The 21,416-nt window shown below is 37.8% G+C and overlaps 1 protein-coding gene and 1 non-coding gene across 2 annotated transcripts in view; one reads left to right on the top strand and one right to left on the bottom strand.

Annotated features, from left to right (window-relative positions):
• The window catches only part of LOC100578609, a 67,400-nt gene that overhangs the window by 21,228 nt on the left and 24,756 nt on the right, over window positions 1-21,416 (bottom strand). The window lies entirely within an intron of this gene.
• Mir3724 (microRNA 3724) lies at window positions 7,045-7,184 on the top strand. Its single transcript, NR_039510.1, has one exon. It is a non-coding gene; the product is annotated as a microRNA 3724 (primary transcript).

The following is a 21,416-nucleotide window of genomic DNA, read 5'->3' as shown; positions in this document are numbered from 1 at the left end:
ACGACTCGAATTTTCCTCCGTTATATTTCATATCATCTTTCTTGAAAATCTCTCCATTGTATTACATCCTGTTAAAAAATCAATCGTCAAATATCTTGGAAAAATAGCAAACATTTTACTTCCTAGTTTTGAAAAAAGTTTCAAACATCGTAGAAAGAAGAATTTCAGAAATATCGATAGAAGAGATATTCAAGTCTTCTCGAGGAATAGACTCTCCGTGCATGGAGCACGGATTAGAGGCGGAAGCGGAGGTGGCAAGTATATAACGGGATCACCGATACGGATCATTAGCACCGATGCGCCTTCGACCGAACTCGACCACGAAATCGGTCGGGTCGCGACCGATCTGGAAGGCAAGCGAGCTGCATCACCGTGCCGCAATTTTTCCGTTTCGTTTTCTACGCTGTGACTCACCGCCGCTGTTGCGAGATTCAGCCGGCGGACCGGAATTGCGGCAGAATCGGCGCGTTGAACCGATTTACCGCGATTGTAACTTGGTCTCTCGGTACGTGTTCATGAATCATCGGCTGGTCAATGATAATTTGAACGAGGATTCAGGTTAGACAGGACAAGTTGATAATAATAATAATAGTACGATAATATTAATGGTATTTTAATTAATTTAACCGGACATTAATGAAGATAATCGCCGAGGCAATTACTCGAAGGTCGCGTACAATTATAGTAACTGAATAATACATTAGGTTTGTAATTATAGATTTATAATGGTAATTTTGTGATCGAGTGATTGCAATTAATTAATTGCGGCCAGAAGTGGGATGACTGCATCCTTGTTGAAAATGTTATCCCCATATAGATGTAGTGAAAATTAGATTTTCCATTAGGAAAATTGCGCGAAACTTTTGAGTTGAGTAAACTCTTGTACATTTTGTGACCTTTTAGTTATTCGCGGTTGAAGAGAAAGTGTACAGAGAGTGTATACACAGGTTTCATAAGAAATATAGAAATGAGGATTTGTTAGAGGAATATAATGTGGAATAACGATTGAGTGATTCAGTTGAGGATATATCAGGGTTGTTCTGTTCTCTTTTTCTTTAGCCTTTCTAAGTATAGGCAAGGTGAGTTTGCTCACTGGAACGCTGAACCTACGTTGAACGCGAATTATGAGACATTGAAATCGTATATCGTTCTATTATTAACATTTTCAGCTACTTGTGTTCAACAATATTGTTATCAATAATTTAAAAATTACTTTGCAAAATTAATATCTCTCATCTTAAATACTCGAATCTCTTCATACTTTCGAAAGTTAGAAAAATCCTTCAACTATTTCTCTCTTACTTCGCCAATCAATTCCACGACAAAAGTATTCCCCGCATTCCCTTCAATCTCGCCATTCTATCACTCCATCATATGAAACAACATATGAAACATTAACAAAAATGGAGAATCCGTCGCTCTCCAAGAATCAATCCCTCCTTTGCCATCAATCAAACTCGCATCAGGACACACCCATTCTCGACACGACCGCCATCCATTCGTCACCCATTCGTTCCTTTTTTTTTTTCCTCCCTTTCCAGAAGCTCGCAAAAAGGGGGTTGAAACAGGCAACGTTGACGCGTGAATTCAAAACAACGCGTTGCCACGACACTCCGGAAACAAAAAGGCCTGGTTATCGATTACAGGAAAAATTCTTTGTCATCAATGTGTCCCTGCCCGCGCATATACGTACATATCCAATATTAGGACGTCGTACACCTTTTCTTATCACGGCCACCAACCGAGCTGATGGTGGTAGGTCGAACAAACTTAGTTGGAACATCGATCCTCTTCTCTCTCTCTCTCTCTCTCTGAGGAGGATAATAATTAAAGTTCCAACGTCGGTGGCTGGTTTCGAACGTACCACCCTCCCCTCTGCGCTTCTTCCCACCTCTCTGGCCGTGTAAACAGACCACGAAGCACGCGGTTTCAAGCCGCCCACGATGGATAAATAATAAGCAGCAATAACAACCTGCCAGGTAGAGCGCGGCTCGCGCGTTATTACGAGCCAACTCTATCTAACAGCAGGATCTCGACGAGCTCTATCGCGCCACCCTCGTTTCGTTTCGTTTCGCTCACTTATCAACTTTTACCACGTGGAGAACTGCGGCAGGAGGGCCGTGGATGTGTATGCGATTTGTCCATACAGCCGAGATTCGAAGGGATTCGGAGTCTTTTAAAATAGTTTTCCATCCCCGGATTCCTCCATCTTCCGGATTCTTTCCTTTCTTCGTTTTTATCCACAATTTTGTTTGGATTCTCTCTTCCTCAGACTCTTTCTTTGCTTCTTTTTACTTCATTGGCGTGCTTTGAACGAAAGAAAAGGAAGATTTAGATGGAAGGATTCGATCAAGATGAAAAGTTAAAAGAATATTTGATCGAGCAAGATATATCGATTTCAATTTTCGTATTGTTCAATTCGTTAATAAACTTCTTGGGAATTAAATAATTTTCGCAATCAAATTATGCAAATTTCTTTGCTAAATCCTCCTTTAATTACTCTTTCCTCTCGTTGAAATTAATTTCACCTTAACCGGACGAGATCCTACGAATCTGCTAATTAGATAAAAGTATATAACGCAACATTCCAATTGCTTTTTCTTTTGGAGCGGTTTACTCGCTATTCCGGTTAAAAAAAAAAAAGGACAAAGAAAGAGAGGAGGAGGGGAGAGGGGAGAGGGGCGAAAAAAAGGCGGCGAGCCCGTATAAACTCATTTACATGCTCCGCTTTAACGTAACGAACTGCATCGCGTGCATAAGAGCCGCCTATGCACCTTCGTGGAACCTGTCTGGACGAGTGCACGCTAATACAGCTCCCGTAATTCTTGGAATAAATATTCCTTGCTGCTACTACTAACCTTCCTACATTTTCTCCCGGGTTGCACGGCTGACAACTAATCGTGATAACCCCGGTATACGCGTTGTAAATTCGGTGGTTCGAGACGATCGATACCGAGATTCGAGCCGAGATTCCCGAGTTTCCGCCAATTTTCACGAGCTTGCTTGTCGGAAACGGGGGATATTTGTGTCGTTTGACGGGAGAAATCGAGGCGTGAATGTGTGGAAAATGCTCGAATTATTCGGACGACGAGTTTCACGTTTGCTTGATGCTTATTTTATCTTGTGCAATGATCTCTGTCTCTTCAGAATTTTTAGATACAGATATATATATATATATAAGTATTACATTGGATTCCAGTTACGAGATAAAAATTTTTTTTGAAATTATGAAAAACAAGAGACTGTTAATATTTTGTATTGGATATTAGAGGATTCGGAATTAATGAATGTACGAAATTTTTTCAAATTTATTCAATATGTGATACAGTGTAGAGGATTTGTTTGTGTATAATTAACTCGTGATGAGTACAAAGCTTAAGCTTTCTGGATTTGGTAATAGAAATCGTTGATGAAACTTTTGTCCACGGTGATAATAAAAATAAAAGAATTCGTAATCTCTTTGCAATCCTTTCCTAGCTTTCTACTTATCTTATTATTTTTTCACGTACAATTAGTAATTGGTGAACACGTTTTCACTATTGTCCTTCTGCACGCTTGTCTTCTTATGCACAAAGATATGCAAGAAATCGTATCGTTGCAACATTTGTTTTCCTCTTCTTTCTACATCTTCTACATCTTCTTTCCTTTATTGAAATTAATTGTACGATATCTCTATAACTGAACTAATGGTAAAATTTCTCTGCACATGTTTCGCGTGAATGGAATTTATTCAAATTAAACGGAAATATTTAATTTTTATAGTATATATCTCTATCGTCTCGACCAATTAAACCTCTCGAATCGTCAATGATGGACGACAGATCGATTTACGCTCCTTGAAAGAGTCAATGCGCGAGAATGAGTCACTCTCTCGAACTCACACTTCCTCTCGTAACTGTTGATGGCTTTCGTTTCGAGAAGAAGAATGATCGTGGAATTGCAGTTCACCTCGAGAACGAAACACATTCACATTCTGTGTTTCCAATCGATTGGAAATATTGTTGAAATTAAACGTGAAATTCATTGAATATCGTAAAATAATGAAATCGTGCATGGTTCGTGGAGATTTAATTTTCTTTTTTATAGAATTAACAAGTTTTTTTTTTCTAAATTAATATTTTTTTAAAGTGATAAGAATTATTGTTGAGTGAATCTTGAAAATAATGATTCATCTTGCAAACGTTCAAATCAGATCTGTGCAGAAACACGTGTTAATAAGATATTACGTTCAAAAGGAATTAATTAGTGATTATCTTTATGGAAATTAGTTTCGAATAAAATTAAAAAAAAAAGAAAAAAGAAGAAATAGCCAATGGAATTTCCGTTCTAATTTGATAAAAATCTTAGCAACAGAATGTAGGAAGAAAAATAATATAACAAGGTAAAAAAATATTGTAGATATTTATACAGTCTCGTAACGCGAAGTAAAATCTCAATTCTGTGTTAATTTCTAGCATAACACAGAGAATTGAAATGTCAAAATTGAAATGTCGATATTCGAATATCAAAAGATGAAAGATAATAAAAATTCCATTATATCTGTTACACAGAGTTCATCTATCGAATTATTGCATAATTCGAAAATTAAATATAAATTTTACAAAATAGGGAAACTATATAAATTGTGGAACAATCTTTCTTCGCGATGACGATAAGAAATGACTTGTGTCATTATTCTGACACACATTCAAACGCATTCCTCGCAAGTGAAAACGAAAGAGCGAGCGTTGAAAATGATGGTCGACGAAGCCTGATGCACGGCAAGTGAGGAATAAGAGGGAAACGATAGAATTGTCCGACTTCTTGAAACGAATAGAGTCCAATTCTGTGTCGTCGATTCCACTGGGCTAGATACCTAATCCTCTCACCTGCTTGTCTCTCGTTCACGGATCAGATTTCATCGAACAGCATTTGCATGTTTCCTAGTTCCGTGTTCGTATCCGCGTATCGCTTGCGCGCCTGTTTCATTTTCTTTTCGAAATACGATCAAGTTCTCACAAGTCAGTTTCACGTTCAAAATTAATTTTAAAACGGTCAAATATTATTAAATCATCTTATAAAAGAAACTTGATCGACATTATTATATCTTCAATTTCATTTCAGAGTGAAATTTAATATTTTATAAAATTCCATTCATATTTTCGTGCATCTATACATTTTCCCAAAAATATCAAAAATCAGAATTTTGAAAAATCTTGGAAAAATTGCTCGATTTGTCACGAAACGATCTCTTTCTTTTTTCCAAAATCCACCATTGAAAATCGGTGGAAAGTTAGAAAGCAATTCGAGCGTGTTCTTTTCGAAAAGATTTAGATTTTTCTTCCAGAATCGCGAGAATAGAGTGCAAACATTTTTCATCGGGAAGCAACTTCCGCCACGCTCGTTCACCGAGCGGAACTGCTATTATGGCGACCGATCGACTTCGAAAATGCGATGATTTTCGTCGTAGAACCACCATCGCCTTTCCACCATATTATGTATATATATAATGCTAACAAATATACGCGTAACACTGTTGCTTTTGTTCGTAATTAAGAGTAATTAGTCGGTGGATGCCATACCAACTCGGCTAGGCGCGAGAGTATAATTACCCGCAAAAAGCCAGCCGGAATGGCCGAGCTTAATAAAGCATCTTATTATCCTTGTTACTCTCCTTTCTCTACGTTCAACTTCGTCTTTCGTGCCGCCCTCTCGACACTTTTTCTCTCACGTGCGCTCTTTTATTTCCGGCAGACTTAAGAGGCGCGACCCTGCCCTCTTTGCGGGCGCTTCTTTTGCTCCGTTTTTCTTTCTCTTTTTTCTTTTTCATCCTCTTTTCCACTTACTTTTTGTTGCTTCTTTCTTTCTATTTTTTTTTCTTTTTTGGTATTGGTGATCGTTCGAAATTAGTTCAACTTAGATGTATTTGAAATTGTTTGGATCGATTTCTTTTGAATTTAGAATTCTAATTTTCTGTTTAATAATTTTTATTAATAATAATTTTAGTTACGTACGATTAATATTTAATTTTTTTTTATTAGAAATCGTGTAATTAAATTCATCGGTATTAAATTTAAAAATTGCTTCTCAGATTGTGTGCGCGTGTGTATGTGAAATATTAAATTAACTACATAAAGTTTTATGACGTCCGAAGACATTAAATTTAAAGATATTAAATTTAAAGATTTAAAGAAAGATTGTATACGTAACAAGATAATTAATCTATATGCGAATATTTTAGCGTACATTTTCATTAATTCGCATTTATAATATCCTCGCATGTTCTTCTATTCTTCCTCTTCTCCTTCTTCTCCTTACGCGAATAATGATGCGACTTATTAGGCACTTCCTTTGTTTTTCCTCTGAATTCGATCAAAAATGTGCAGAAATTGTGCAAGACCATAAATAATATCCCGATGCGACCTCAAGATTGTACCGAAATTAATTGTGTGGAAAGGAAGCGCGACATCAAAAGTGAAAATTTATAAATATTAAATATTATTAAAAGTTGAAATCGAATTAAGAATCGAGAAACATTGTGTCAAAATTAAAGATTCGATCTTGATTCTAAATTTAAAAAAATATATATTTCTTTCATATAAGCGAAATTAATTATAATTAATTTTAACAATGAAACTTTCGATAAAATTTTTCAAAATTAGAGAAAATGAATTAAAAATTGAGTCAATTTGTTCAGATCTCGATTATTACGATAAATTTTCGCGAAAGGCGACTTCTGGCTAAGCTGGAATCCAGGAATACCGAGCTCGAGCGCGTGAAACTTCAATTGTCAACGAACCGAACCGCAAATGGTTTCTGGGCAAGGGAAGAAAAAGTGCATAACTGTGCAGCGCACGTGCCGGTCTTTGTGCGATTAACATGACCGGTAACAGCAAGTGGGTCACGACTCCGCTTGAATAAAGCAGACCAATCCGTGACCTAGACGACTCGACATTAACTCTATCCTTTTTTTCCATACTTCGTGATCTTTGAACGTGTGATCTATGAACACCGAACAGTAAACTGATGATACAGAGATCGGATCAAAGTTTTCGAGTAAATCGTTTCTGATAATTTAAATCCGTTTTCGATTCATGGATAGAACGAATGAGTAGAATATTTGGTTAATGAATACATAATTAAGCTCAAGTGTTTTTCAAAATGTTTAATTTGAGAAAATCGTGGTAAACTTTGAATATATAAGAATTTAATATCATATAAGTTTGCAAAGAAGTTAGAGCATCAAACTACTGTTACATTCCCTTTAGACTTCATCTGTTCTGATAAATTCAATAAACCACGAATCAACGAATCAAAAAGGGAAATATTGAGTAAAAGATATAGGAAAATACTTATCAAAATTGAAAATTAAAATTTTGATCGATTCGAAATTTCGAAATATAGGCTGGATTCTGTTGAGCCATTCTTTGGCGAAAAGAAAAAAATAATTCTTTTCGGATAAGATTAAATTCCCCGCGTACAGGATGCAACGTAACATTCGCAACGCTTGCATAATCCGGGTAAACAACGATTTCCCATAAATCGTTCATTCTTCCTGTTCGAGGTATTATTTATAGCCCGTGGTTGTGTGTATTCACGACGGTTTATAGTTCGTTTACGCCCACCAGGGTTTAACTGTCAATCATTTACGTGTGATTACTCTGAGGCGTCGCGACGTCGGAAGAGAGGTTAAGGCGTCGCCAAATGAGAACAAACTCTCCTCGTCGTCGATCAAACGATTTTGTTTCACGCGTGACGGATATTACTCTAATTCGATATTATTGGGAGTGAAAAAAAAGAGAGAGAGAGAGAAAAATGTGCAATTGATGGAAAATTGCAGAGTACGATTTATGATGCAAGGAATAGAACGTAACAGGTGTTCTCCATGAATTATATCGTTTGCGTGATGTTGGAATCATTTCTATGGATTAATATACGTGTTGTCACGTGTATTGTGAAACGGTTGACAGATATCTTTCGCGAAGAGTCGAATATTTTTATTATACAAAGAAATGGTGTCGTTAATTTTGAAAGTAAAGTAAGTACTCTGAGAATATATTATTTTTTTAATTTTCGATTTTTAAAATTCTTAATATTTATCTATATATGAATACATATAACATTAAGGACGATATTTGAAGAAATTAGTAAAGAGGGATTTCGATTGATGAGATCAAGCAACACGGAAGGGTTAAGTCATTGGAAAGAAGCAAGTAAAAAAAGGAGAGTAATAGAAGTGGCGTCGAAAGGGAAGAAAATGGAGATTAAAAGTCACGTCATGTCGCTGGTTCTCCGTAATGGCGGTTACACGGTGAGCAACCCCCGGTTTCTGTGCCGTCTCGTTTCGTTAGTTCTGTACGGGCCGTGGATTGGCCCGTCATTTAAATGCCAACGTGTATACCCCCGGGACTGCCACGAGCTGCTCTCAAAACAACCCGATAGGGGAAAGAATAGATAGAAAGGGTAGCTGCCGACAATTCGACGAAATGCCAGTATCTCGATTTGTCAAACACCCGCTCCGTCCTTATCCAACATATTTCTTTGCAAACTATTTCTAGTAGATCAAATTGTAATTTGTAGACAATTACTTTTACATTTTGTAATTTTGATTTTTAGATTTACCATTAACGATGGATCGATCAAGATAATCTTACTTTTAATTTTTCTATGGAAGAAACAATTGAACAGTATCTTGATATTAATTGAAAGAATTTTGAAAACTTCTCCATAAAATATTCTACTTTAAAGGAAGGAAGTAAATTTTGGATGCGAAGAAAGTGAGAAAAATTGAACGATAACAAATAATGGACAACAAATTTGAATGTAATCGTGAAAACAATATCAATGATTTGTGAAATTTTCTTTCGTGAAGAGTGTAAACAATTGAAAAATGAAATATCATTCGTTCGAGAAATTGAGGGGAGCGTAACTCGTCGGGAAGAAAGAAAGGGTTTGCCAATTTTCGGAGCATAAATCTTCGGAGCTAAAACTTCGCGTAATTTTATTCCGCGGTATTGCATCTTCCGCGTTAAAAAGTACTCCACGAGTATACCTGTTCAGATCTCGACTGGATGCAAGTTATCTCGGCCAGGCAGCGAGCCAAACTTTTAAATCTTCAATGAATCACTGTGCGACAATAATACTGGAGAGGAGATGATAGAAGGCGGGCAATAAGGATTTCACAACACTTGGGAAATAGGATACGTTTTCCTGGACCCATAATTTTTTGACGAAACAGCAAAATTTGGAATTAAATTTCTGATTAATATCGCGTATTATTTCCGAAAAATTAGTTATTGAATAAAATATTTAACTTCGATTTGAAAAAATCGTGAGATATAAATGAATCTTTTATTTTTTTCTAATATATTTTTCTTCTTTAACGTATACACAAAATTTAAATGCGATTTATAAACAAAAATTGTACAACAAAATTATACAATATCTTATTGCCGTGCCTAAAAATCATATTGAGCAAGTATCCGCATTCAGAAAATATAAAACAGTAACATAAATCATCGAAATTTATGAAGGAATATATATATATATATTTTTTTTTCTGACGCGAAATTCACATTCGAATCAGTATTCCTCGCAGACGAGCCAATATCTGCAAAATTTCAACATTGCCTTCCAAGATACACTTGCAATAATCTTTCCTTTGCTTCTGTGCATCACGTAGAATATTAATACATAAATAAACGTAGAATTTTATATCTGGTTGACGTATACGCTTATATAGATAAACGATAGTTATCAGAAATATAATCTGTATCAAATCAACACAAAATTCTCTTTTTTTCTTGTGCAGATCTACACATGAGAAACCTAATGAAAATTTAATTTGAACTTTAATCATTTTAACACGGTGAATTAAATTCTAAAATTACGATTGCATCCAATCGAGCTCGATAAATTTAAAAATTTTTTAAAATAACAAGGCTTGATTGTATTTCGAAAAAACGATCAAAAATTACATCCGGAAAATAATTCCTCGAAAGACAAAAAAGAAAAAAAAACGATGTATGTCGTGAAAAATAAGGAAGTGTCCGTATACTTTTGAGCGTTAGTGTACGTTTACACGGGGCGCGGTATCGACACCTCGTAAAGCAAGAGGAAGTCGTACCTTTCTCGTGTGTGTACACGCCGCAATAAAACGAGCGTACACGCGCCGGTATATCGCCGGTATACACGAGCATAAAGCAATATTGATCCGACCTGTACGCTCCAGGTGGATTTTTCTTCGTTAGGAAATTCGACGAGCGTCCGGCCTGCGATAATATTTTGTTAGGTTCGTTGTCACTGGCTCAGTCGTCCATTACACGAGGAAATTGCGTAGCAGTGAGACATTTTTAATCTCGTGTATTAATATCGATGGTCGCGATGGATCGATATCACTCCACACAACTTTGCTCGTACGATCGACAATGTGCGTGTGTATGTGTGTACAGAGAGAGAGATTACGATAATTGTCTTTCAAGAATGAATGCTTATTATTGAAACTATCGACTATGCTTTATTATGAATTTCCATTCGATCGGAAACGGTGAAAGAGAAATAAGAACAAAAGGCTGGATATCGTGCGTATTACGAGATTTAATTTTTTTACTCTTAAAGGTAAGTCGTAACAGTAATTGTACATTATTGGAAAGGATTGGAACAGTATCGTGCGTACAACAGTTCAACGTTATATGTTAAATTCATGTTTTTAATAATCAATTAATGCTAGAAACAAAGTTGCAGCTCGAGATATATTTGAAATACATAGACGAAAAGGATTAAATTTTACAATATAATAAAATATTTTCGAAAACTTGCTCGACAAACTTTCTAAAATCATTCAAAAAACTTTGGAAGAACTGTTCTTAACTCTGTTCTGAACTCTCGGCAAACGAAATTTTTCATTACACGAAAACACTCGAAAAATTAATTGGAAAATTTCGATATGACATCTGGTTTTCTCTGGTTTGCCGTTCACTCAAGTATTGCAATTAGTGGAAAATCATTAATAATAAATGGAATAATTAAATCGTTGATTAAATCGATAAAAAGGCAGAGCGGTTCGAGAGAGGATCCTTTCTGCAAAGTTATCGCGCCACTGTGTATATTGGCACCTCGTAAACGCGCGCACATAAGAGAGAGAGAGTCATTGATCTCAAAGGTTTATCGTGGATCGCGATAAAAAACGAATGCAAACGTCGTTACGAAATTCGTTTAGTACGCGCAAAGTAGCATCGATTCGCAATACAGAAACGTGGGCGATGAATTAATAAAATGATCCCTGATTGTTGCGAAAGTTTGTCGAGAGTAAAAATTGTTTCGTTTATTTTTTTTAATATAGACGTTTAATCTGAATTACGAAATAAAATAAATTTTTATAATACGCGAATATTGGTGTGGATTATTTTGAAATTAATGAATTTTATATTTTTTAAATCGAACTTTTCTTTTTTAATAGGTTTCGCATGTAGCATAAATTGTTTTTATATTTTTCTTAAAAGCATATCGATAAATAAAATTCTTCGCAATATGAAATTGTAATTCGAGTTTAGATACTTAGACATTTTTTTAAAATATAGTATCGTATCTGTTACACGATTCACACAGAAACATAATCAGATTCGATTTACGTCTTCATCTTATTTAAAATATGCTTATGTATATTACTTATTATATATTCTTTCATATGTAAATTTTAAATGAAATTATTTGAAGATAGATTATATTTAAAAAAAAAAAAACTGTTATCAATTTGCGAATATCAGAATTTTCATCTCGTGAAGCAACAAACCCAGAATCGTTTCATTCGATTTTAAAAATAATAAATGAGATCGGGGAGAACGAGTTTTCATATGAAACGATTGTAAATACTTGTTTCTCTTTTTCCTTTTTTTTTTTTTCTTTTTCTTTACACCATGATTAGCCTTAGCGAAATAAGGATACGCTGACGTAAACGGGGCTCGTAAAAATTAATTGACCGGTTCAAATTAATCAATTATCGCGATGAAGGATACAATATCAATTTTGCAGTGTAAAATATTCCCCTGCCCGTTAAATGACTCCGTTAATTTCGACTGAATTAACATCTAGCACGAGCAAGCTCAAGGTTAACAAACTCATCGAAAGCTCGAATGATGCAACGCCAACACGTTTGCGACACGAAAACCGGGATCTTTTTCCATTTAAAACTTGAATCTTGAATTAAACGGAAATATAAAGGAAGATTTAATTATACTCGATCTTGAAAACAAAAAGAGCGAGAGCAAGGAGAATATACGAGATGATAAATAATTCAAAACACGAATCACAAGAATAACAAGAATATAGATGACGATTTAATCAAAATATCTCTTCGATCGAGCAACTCTATAAATTTCAACGCGATCTTGGATCGATAACCGATCGATAGAAAAAAGAAAAAATAGAAATAGCTGTACAGAAAACGCGTCCTTCCTCCTCTCTCACAGGAAGCCCAGTGACGACAGGAACACGGTAATTAAATGCTAAATATCACGGACTCGTTCTAGGAGACGATCGTTCTATCGAAAACTCGTAAACCAGCAGGAAGTCGTGTAGCGGCAATAAACTCGGCCGTTCCTCCACACACCGAGATACATGCCCCATACAGGACACCGTGGCCTTCCCTCCGGGAGGGGGAGGGGAAAAAAACTCGCGGTGTGTGTTTAGATAGCGGGCTTAGCAGCTCGTTTAGCAGGCGAAAAATCACGGTTCGTTTAGCGACACGCGGTAGTAGTACGCTAACAGCAATAGCGGTGGTGGTTTTCAAGAGATCCTCTGCCGAGACCGTGAGAAATTCGAGTTGGAGTGGCGGGTCGATGATCCTCGAGGAACTCCTCGACGACCTTGAGGCGAAAAGAAAAAAGAAAAGAGGCCTTGGGCTGATAGCACGCCACCGGAAGTCGCGCTTACAAGACACCTTCCCTTCCTTCGAGAAACGAACGTTTTTTTGGTTATCCTCGTTCGGTTAATCGAATCCTTGGTTAACGATCTCGAAGCGATCACAAGCGATTTTTGTGCATCGATGACGATTTTTGAAGTTGAAAAGAAGAAGAATCAGACTCGATACTCGATATTTTAAAACGGAACGGAGAGGCGCGAGGATCCTCGCCTCGAAGGAGACGAGGATGTGCAAGCAATCGTGCTGGGGGTGCAATTGCAATTAGCGCAATATTCCGTGTTGGATCGCGGCCTACCGCGAAGTCCGGTCGGCGAGTGGAACAGAAAGGGGTAGGAAGGAAGTTTTCTATCGATCCGTGGCGATGTTTTGAGGTCAGGGCGCTGCGCCAGCACTGCGGCGGCGGCGGGGCACCGCGATGCCTACGTCGAAGACGTCAACAACGCGACGAAACCGATGATCGCATCGTGACGATGATCCCTCCGCTCTGCAATGCAAATTGCATTAATGCTTCCCTAAGTACGGAAGTTGAGTTGATTCCGCCGAGGTTGTTACGTCGGATGTGTGTTCTTTTCCTTCGCCCCCGACTTCCGGGAACCGCAATGCGGAGGGGCGCGCTTGCGAGTCATCGCCGCAAGAAGGATCCTTCTTCTGTTTCTTCTGTTTCGCTTTGCGCCCGAAATGTTTAAAATGAAAAGAAGTTGTTCGGTTTTTATTATATCGTGGCATTTGAAATGATAAATGATTTTTCATTTTATCAAAGAGACGAGATTCGAAGATAAATCGGGATGGGACGAGTTTTATCATTCTAATTGCCAGGGAAAATACGTGCGGATGAAAAACGTTCGGCCATTCAAGTTTTTCCGCAGAAAAGAAGAAACGTGAAATAAAAACACCTCTCCAAATATTACCTGTGCTAAAACTCTAAATATTTCGCGTAATTTAGAAACAAGAGAAAATGAATCCTTTTCACGGGATGACAAAAGGAAAGCGAAAGCCACATATTGCGTACAATCCTTTAAAAAGAAGGACAATTTTTTTTATTAAAAGTAAAATTCCAATAATTTTTGTAAAATTAAGAAGAAACTTTATGAAAAATTTTGACAAAAATTAATAATACATATACATGAAATTTCGAGGAAAATAAAGGATAAAACGAATAATAAATTTTCCTTCAACAACTTAAATAACAAAGCCATACCTCGTACACTATCAATTTCTTCCATGAAATCCACGTTACACGGTCTACTCCTCCCGATATCCATAAGAAAAGGGTCGAAGAATCATCTATCATTAAACCATCACGGAAATAGCAGAAGGGAGATCACTGGATTGACAAGAAATCGAATCGAGTGGAAGAAACCTGGTTCCATCAGCTGTCCCTTCGAAAGAGGTCATGGCAGGTGGGCGTCACGCATCGTGGAATTACTATGAAACCGTTAAATATCACGAGGCGAGAGAGAGATAAAGGAACGAGAGAGGAGAGAGAGAGAGAGAGAGAATGACGCGAGACCGCAACGAAATTATCCGAACGACCACATTCTTAATGCCATTCGTAACAGTGGGACGGAAACTGGAAGGTAACCAGGGACGAAACACGGCGATTATTATGCGCCAGCTGTTTCTCTGCCCATCTTAGGTTCCTCTCCTCCTCGTGGTATCCGTGAGTTTCTGCGGTGGGCGATTAAGTGTGCTTTTTCGTGTCTTTTTAATCTCTTTTGCATTTGCATTGGGTTGGGTAACGTTTGATGGAGTGGAAGAATTAAAAGTTGTAAGAGGTTTCGTTGGATTACTTTGGTGGTTTACAATGGTTTTCAATAGTTTAGATTGAGGATGATGATGATGATGATGTGGGAAAGGATTGGAGATTCGTCGAGTTTGATTAATTTGAGAGAGAGAGAGAGAGTTTGTGGAAACGATTAGTGGTATTTACACAAATCAATTTGATAGAATTAAAAAATTCTAAGAGGTTTTCTTCCGTTTCTTTATCATTAGAGAGAATTGGTTTTGGAATAAGTTTATGGAATATGATAACACAAGCAAGAGATACGGTCACAAAAAATTATGATAATTCGCTTAGATTCTCGTAATTTTATCGCTTTGCTGATCGAGAGCAATATTGAGTTTCTTATTTTTAAACTCGAGGGTAATTCGAAAGTTCACGGCCAGGCAATACATATTCATCTACACGTTAGGCTAGGGAATATTTTAAATTACGTATTATGTTGCAATTTATCCGTGCCAAAAGTAAACGGGAACAGAATAAATCACAATTTGGCCTGATCACACGTCAAACATTAACAAACATCTTCGAACATTCCTCTTATTTAAAACTATTTAAAACTGTTTTAATTAAATTTCTCCAAAATTCCCTTTTGTGTGTTATTCTATTAATTATCACAAACCTCGTCATTCTTACTGCTTCACACGCAAACCCTCATTTAATCTCACGTCCCATTTATCCATACTTTTATCGTCTTGTCGCAAAACGAATCTAATCGAAAACATATCCTAATATTAATTAACAAAATATCAGCTTTAAGATTCAAGATTCTGTAAAAATAGACTCTTAAAAATAAAAAACGTAACACATCCACTCTTATCCTATTAAAAAGTCGAGGAAAAAAAAACAAAAAACAAAAGTAGATCAGTCTGTGTCCCATTACGCTATCTCCCGCGGCGATTTAGCGCAAATTGCGCCTCCAACGAGGCGCCTTTTAACATTTAACGTGTACAAGCGATTCCAAGCAACGGCGCGATTCACGCTCGTAAGCAACGGGGACGAGGAACGCGCGTGCTCTACGTATTAATACACGTGTGCCGGGAAGGCTCACGTTAAAGAGCATACGTGGACATGAATGACCGCATGGCATATGGCGTTCGTGACCATCCCATACGGCGAATACTCTATCATTTCTCTTCTTTTTCCCTTTCTTTTTTTTTTTTCTTTCCTTCTTTCCTTCCCTCTTTCTTTTTCCTTTTCGGTTCTCACCAACCGCCGCCGTCCCACTGCTTCTGTTGGAGCAGCTAGTCGCTCAAGTCGTTGAACACGAGGGGAATTGTGGTTAAGTAATGAGTTACTTTAAACCGGCCTTCCTTCTTCTTCGTTTTGTGTCGGCTAGTGTACCATTGCGAGGGCTCGCTGCGTTTGTGGTCGGGACTTTAAATATCGTTGGTGGATTGAAAGGCTCTCGAGGGGTTCAGCCTCTTTGAATTCGCTTTCTTTTTTCACGGAGATACTGTTAACCGAGTCTTTTTTGGGGGGGAGAAGGGTGGTGGTACCGAGGATTGGTGATTGTGGTTGTATCTTTAGGTTTGATAATGGGAATGGTGGTCTTTTCGGATTTTTTAAACGAGAAGAAGGAAGTAGTTTGTATATACAACTTGCGATTCTCTTTTGCGAGGAAACGTTGGAATTTTATAGAATTGAAAGAAGAAGAGAAGATGCACGAAGTTTTCTTTTCTCTCTTCGTTTCCTTCACTCCCAATTAATTATTATTAATCATTTTGCGCGAGCAATTGTATTATCTAGAAAGAAAAACTGATTACTTGATTTTCAAAATCTTGCATCCAAATTTTTTCAATTGCAAAAAAAGAAACCTCTCTTCCAACATTTGGGTTTAACTGATTTTCTTTCTTGCATTGTTACGAACACGATCTCACCTCATCTTCCATGCATCCTCGATTGGCGCGAAAGTAAGCCATGGAGAGGCTTACTTTTTTTTCTCTCCTTTTTTTTTTTTTTCGCATCGGCGACCCGCTCGTGCACGCGATACGTCACGCGACGCGGACGAAAGTGCCGATAGAAAAGTGAATCGATTTTATATTAGCAACGTTTAATGACATACGAGGCAACCATAACGATTTTCATGACGTGTTCCATCGACGCGTTTCCTATATTTCTACTCGCCAATTACCCTCTGCCCGCAATAAACTGTTTCCCCGATGCGCGTGCAACCGGGTATTATAAAAGCCGGGATCGTAAAGAGAAGTTTGCAAGAGTAATCACGTACGAATTGCACGTGATTACGTTATAGTAGCTCGAATATATGGATGGATTCGTAACATTACAAATAACAAATTGAATTAATGAAACGTTCGACTTGTGATAAGCTTTGTTATCGAGCGAAACCAATGCTAAATGAAATTGATCGTAAAAAAAAAATAAGTAAAAAGATTTTGAATATATAATTGAACAATTTTACATTAATTTTAAATTAACTTATTGTTGATTATTAAGAGGCTAGAACGAAATGAGAAAAATATCATACATCAAGCGAGGCTAGAAAGTCAAGGTAAATCTTCGTTCAAAATCGATCACCGCTATCAAACCGTTTTCCCAAGTAATTTCCACTCTCTAATTAATTTCTCGAGCGAGCGACAGAGACGGAGGACAAGAGGGGAAATCGCAAGATGGTTTTTCTTTTTCTTTCTTTTTTGCGAATCATTGGAAATCGCCGATAAAAAGTCGAGCAGGCTGGATCCGTTCGGAAAAGCACCGGCATGCTTAATAATATTCTCGTGACCCGAGGCTGGTTAACAGGGAGCCCTCCGTTTGCTTATCGATCCGTGAACCGAGTCACGCGAACCGACCAACCGCCCTGAACGAGTCTTCCAACGTGGGCTAAAACTTTTCCTTCCTTCCTTCCTCGAATCCCCCGAATTTCAACTACGCCCGCACGAAATCGTCGTTACTCGAAAGATGAGCATAGATTTCTTTCTTGAAGGAAATCTAGAGATTGAAAGATTCGAGAGTTGCAGAGTTGCGATCCTCGAGGGAGGCGCTGCTGTCGTTTCTAGTATTTATTTCGATGTAATTATACACTTAGAGGGTGATGTCCTCGATAAAGAGAATTAATTTTTGTGCAATAAAAATTATTTAAATATGTTACGTTTATCGTTAACAATGTTTGGATAAGTATTTTTTTTCTCTTTTTTCATTATTCGTGCCGTTTTATTTCTACATTTTAATATTCCACAAGGGGAGTATAATCAGGATTATATCCGGGACGATAAGACTATATTAATTTCTACGTAGAACCTATATAAAAAAAATTAACAATTTTTAGATAGGTTATATAGCTTCCCTTTCATTATTCATGCTGTGCATTTCTGGCTTATCGTTTGATTGACTAAGATACCGTTTAGGTCGATATCACATATTGTGTACCCAAACCTGATTATTTTATTTCTGCCTTGACATTAACTCCCGATAAATGTTTCAACGTGCTCGAGAATATTTTTGGAAGGTTATATAGATTTTTCGACGACAACGATGACATTAAAGATGAAAAGGAAAATAGAAAAAGAAAAAAAAAGAAAAATTATACAAACGATCCAAGAAAGAATGATCGCCTTAAAAATTCTTCTTCGATCCATTCCCAATCTTTCCAAAAAAGATTCCAAGAGAGTATCCAACGCAAAGACCTCCTTGCGGTCGTTCCCAACTTTAGAATCCATGTAAGGGTGGAGGAGTAAGGTCACGCGAAGAATGGGCGGAGATTCCAAAAATAGGACCATTACCGATAAGCGGAGGCGCTCCCGTAGGTGGGCGCGCAGCCGATGGCAGGTGATAAAGGTGAGGAAATAGGGTGGCTGTAGGTGATGATGGCATTGAGCATCGAAACGAAGACAGGATTAACTCGATGATTATCCACTTTGAATTCTCGAAACTTTGAAGCGATGACAGGGGCGAAATAAAAGGAAGGAAATATCTATAATCTGCGTTCAAAATAATGATCGAGATTTTGAGATATTTTAGAATAAAGATTCACACGAACAGTCAGAAGAGAAGATAATTAAAAATTAGTCAACGAGAAAACGATCATATTTTAAGGTCCAGGATTGAATATTTAATAGGATAATTGATTATTATTATTCCTTATTGTTCTCTTATTAATTCTCCAGAAAGCGATTCTTCGATCGAAAAGCTCTAATTTTTACCTTTCAAAAAAAAAAGAAAGAAAAAGAAAAATCTCATTCACGATCGTCCCATCAATATCTCGCGACACGCCACCCCAAAAGCGGCTCCGTCACAAACATCAACCGTTCTATATACCCTATCGATCCTCGTTCACCGATATCATCGCCGCGCTGTCGACAACTTGGGCGCGAGGAGGAAAATCCGTCGCATAAATAAAGTATACAGTCCCGAAGGATCGAGCCTCGCCAAACTTCCGTCCCTGAAAACGGTTTCCGTCCGTTGGCGAGAAGGGCACGGCGGAGGTTGGCGGAGGCAAATCGAGGATGGAGCTCGTGGAGCGGGTCGGGGAACGTTCAACTTGGAACGAAACGAGCGAGGCGCGGTGAGGGTGGCGCGACCGAGGTAGGGGCGGTAGGAAAAAGGCACAAGAAAGGCTTGAGTGGCGTTTCTACGAGGGAATCGCGTGACTGCTCACGGATCAATACACGTTCTGTACGTGTGCACGGGGGGGTTCGGTTTAGGCGCCGCCCGTTTACGTATATCCGAGGGGGGCCACGGAGAACGAAAATCGGAGCCTCGGCGAACGTCCGCCGGATATATCGGATCTGCTCCTTCTGGATGTAGTCGAATTTTCCAAATTGAACGTAGTCAATTAACTTATTGGCTCTCCTTAATTAGAAATTCGATGACGTAATTTTTTAACTTTAAATTTTACAACAACGTTTTCCAACAATTTTCTCGCGCGAATAAATAAAATAATTTAAAAGAAAAGAATCGAAAAGACCTTCGCAATTAGAACAATCAGCATATCTCACGCGAGAGGTAATTATAATCTCTTATGCGAATGGGAACGATACACGAAATACATCCCTTGAATTTATTTATCGAAAAGAAAGAAAGAAAGAAAAAGAATGAAAGTTCCCATCCGCGGCGGCTTGTGCAGAAAAATTCCCAAGTGGAGGGAACACAACGCTGGGAGGCAGTGAATTTTCAAGAATTTATCGGCGCTCGACGAGAGGGGTGGTTTTCGATGGCCGCAACGAATATGTTAACGCGCAAGAGTGGAAAAGAAGAAAAAGAAGAAAAGAGAAAAAGTGGCAAATTATAAACTATAAATCCGGCCGTGGAGGGGCCATTTGTGGCGTAATTCGAGGACTAAGCCTGTCCGGAAACGGGAACGAAAATCGCGTACTCCTTGTGATTTGAACGTCTGCCGCGGTTTAACACCGCGGAACAACCCTTATTACCACGGGTACAGTAGAGACGAGGAGGCTCGAAGCGGGAAAGGACGTGGCACGAAGAGAGAAGGCGGAACACGGTAGTAGAGCCTATCCACCAACCAGTAATGGCAGGTCGTATCGATCGTAACGAAATGTTCCTGGAAACGTGACGAGCTTCGGGCTGCCTTCGCCTCGTTCATTTATCGGTCGCCTAGCGTGCGTACGAGCTTACGAATTTACCATCGCACCACGCCCACGCGCGAAATCCGCCAGTTCCCCGCGATGTTCTTCCTCGAGAATTTTAGACAGGCCCTTGGGCAAGGGGTAAGTTTGGAAATTTTGGAAATGTCGCGTTACATTATTTTATTCTGTAATCGACAATGATTTTTTTCTTCTGTTTTTAATACTTTTTTTTTTTTTAGTTGCTGTGAAATCTTGAACATTTCGAAGTTTTTAATTATCGAAAAAGATTCGATTGATTCGATAAGTAAGATAATGGTTTTCGGATTAATAATTTGTATCAATAGTTGGATGATAATTGTGACGTTAATTTTAAGATATCGAGATCCACACACGAGTATTGTTAATTTCTTTAGTCTATAAGAATTTTATAATATTAATATTATGAATTATTTTTAAGTATCTTTTTTTTCAGGACAACAAGAAATATTTTTGCAAGAAATATGTAGGAAAATTTTTTTATCTTATGATTTACAATGAGTAAGCAGAATATTTAAATTCGAAATTAAGAATTAATTCTTCGATTTAATACCGATTACCTATCTTCTTTTCCATAGATTATGCAATACATTTTCACGAGTCATCCTCAGCTGTCTAAAACAGCTGTCTGCCGATTCTACACTCTGATTCAGAAAATGGAGAACGTTTTATAAATTGAAATAATCGAAGCGTAAAAAAAAAAAAAAAGAAAGAAAAAGAACTTAAAAATATTTTTCACAAACAATCAAAATTCATTTTCACTTATTAAAAAACGTAATCGAAGTAATCGATTCGACGAATTGCAGCAACTACCTAACTACCCTCCCTCCCTCCCTCCTCCAATTTCATTACCCCCAATAACTCTTTACTTCCGTGCAATCAAACGCCACTCTCAAAAACAAATTTATACCCCCATTTCCCCGAATCGTACCACCACCGATTTATCCGTTTAATGAAGTCCACAGGAAACGAGACTTCGCACTTCCTTCATTTGCATTGTCATCCACCCCCTCCCGCCCCTCGAATCAATCGATTCCCGTCGCGAGGCGTAAATAAATTACCTCCGAGTGAGTCTGCCGTTCCATCCCTCTCTCCCCACCAACCCCTTCCCTTCCTCCTTCTCTTTCTCTTTCTCCTTCTTCGCCCACTTGTGCGAAGT

The sequence above is a fragment of the Apis mellifera genome, linkage group LG4, assembly GCF_003254395.2.
Source record: "Apis mellifera strain DH4 linkage group LG4, Amel_HAv3.1, whole genome shotgun sequence".
In the NCBI taxonomy this organism is placed as follows: Eukaryota; Metazoa; Arthropoda; class Insecta; order Hymenoptera; family Apidae; genus Apis; species Apis mellifera.
The sequence above is the reverse complement of the archived record's forward strand: the minus strand, read 5'-3'. Positions and strand labels throughout refer to the sequence as shown.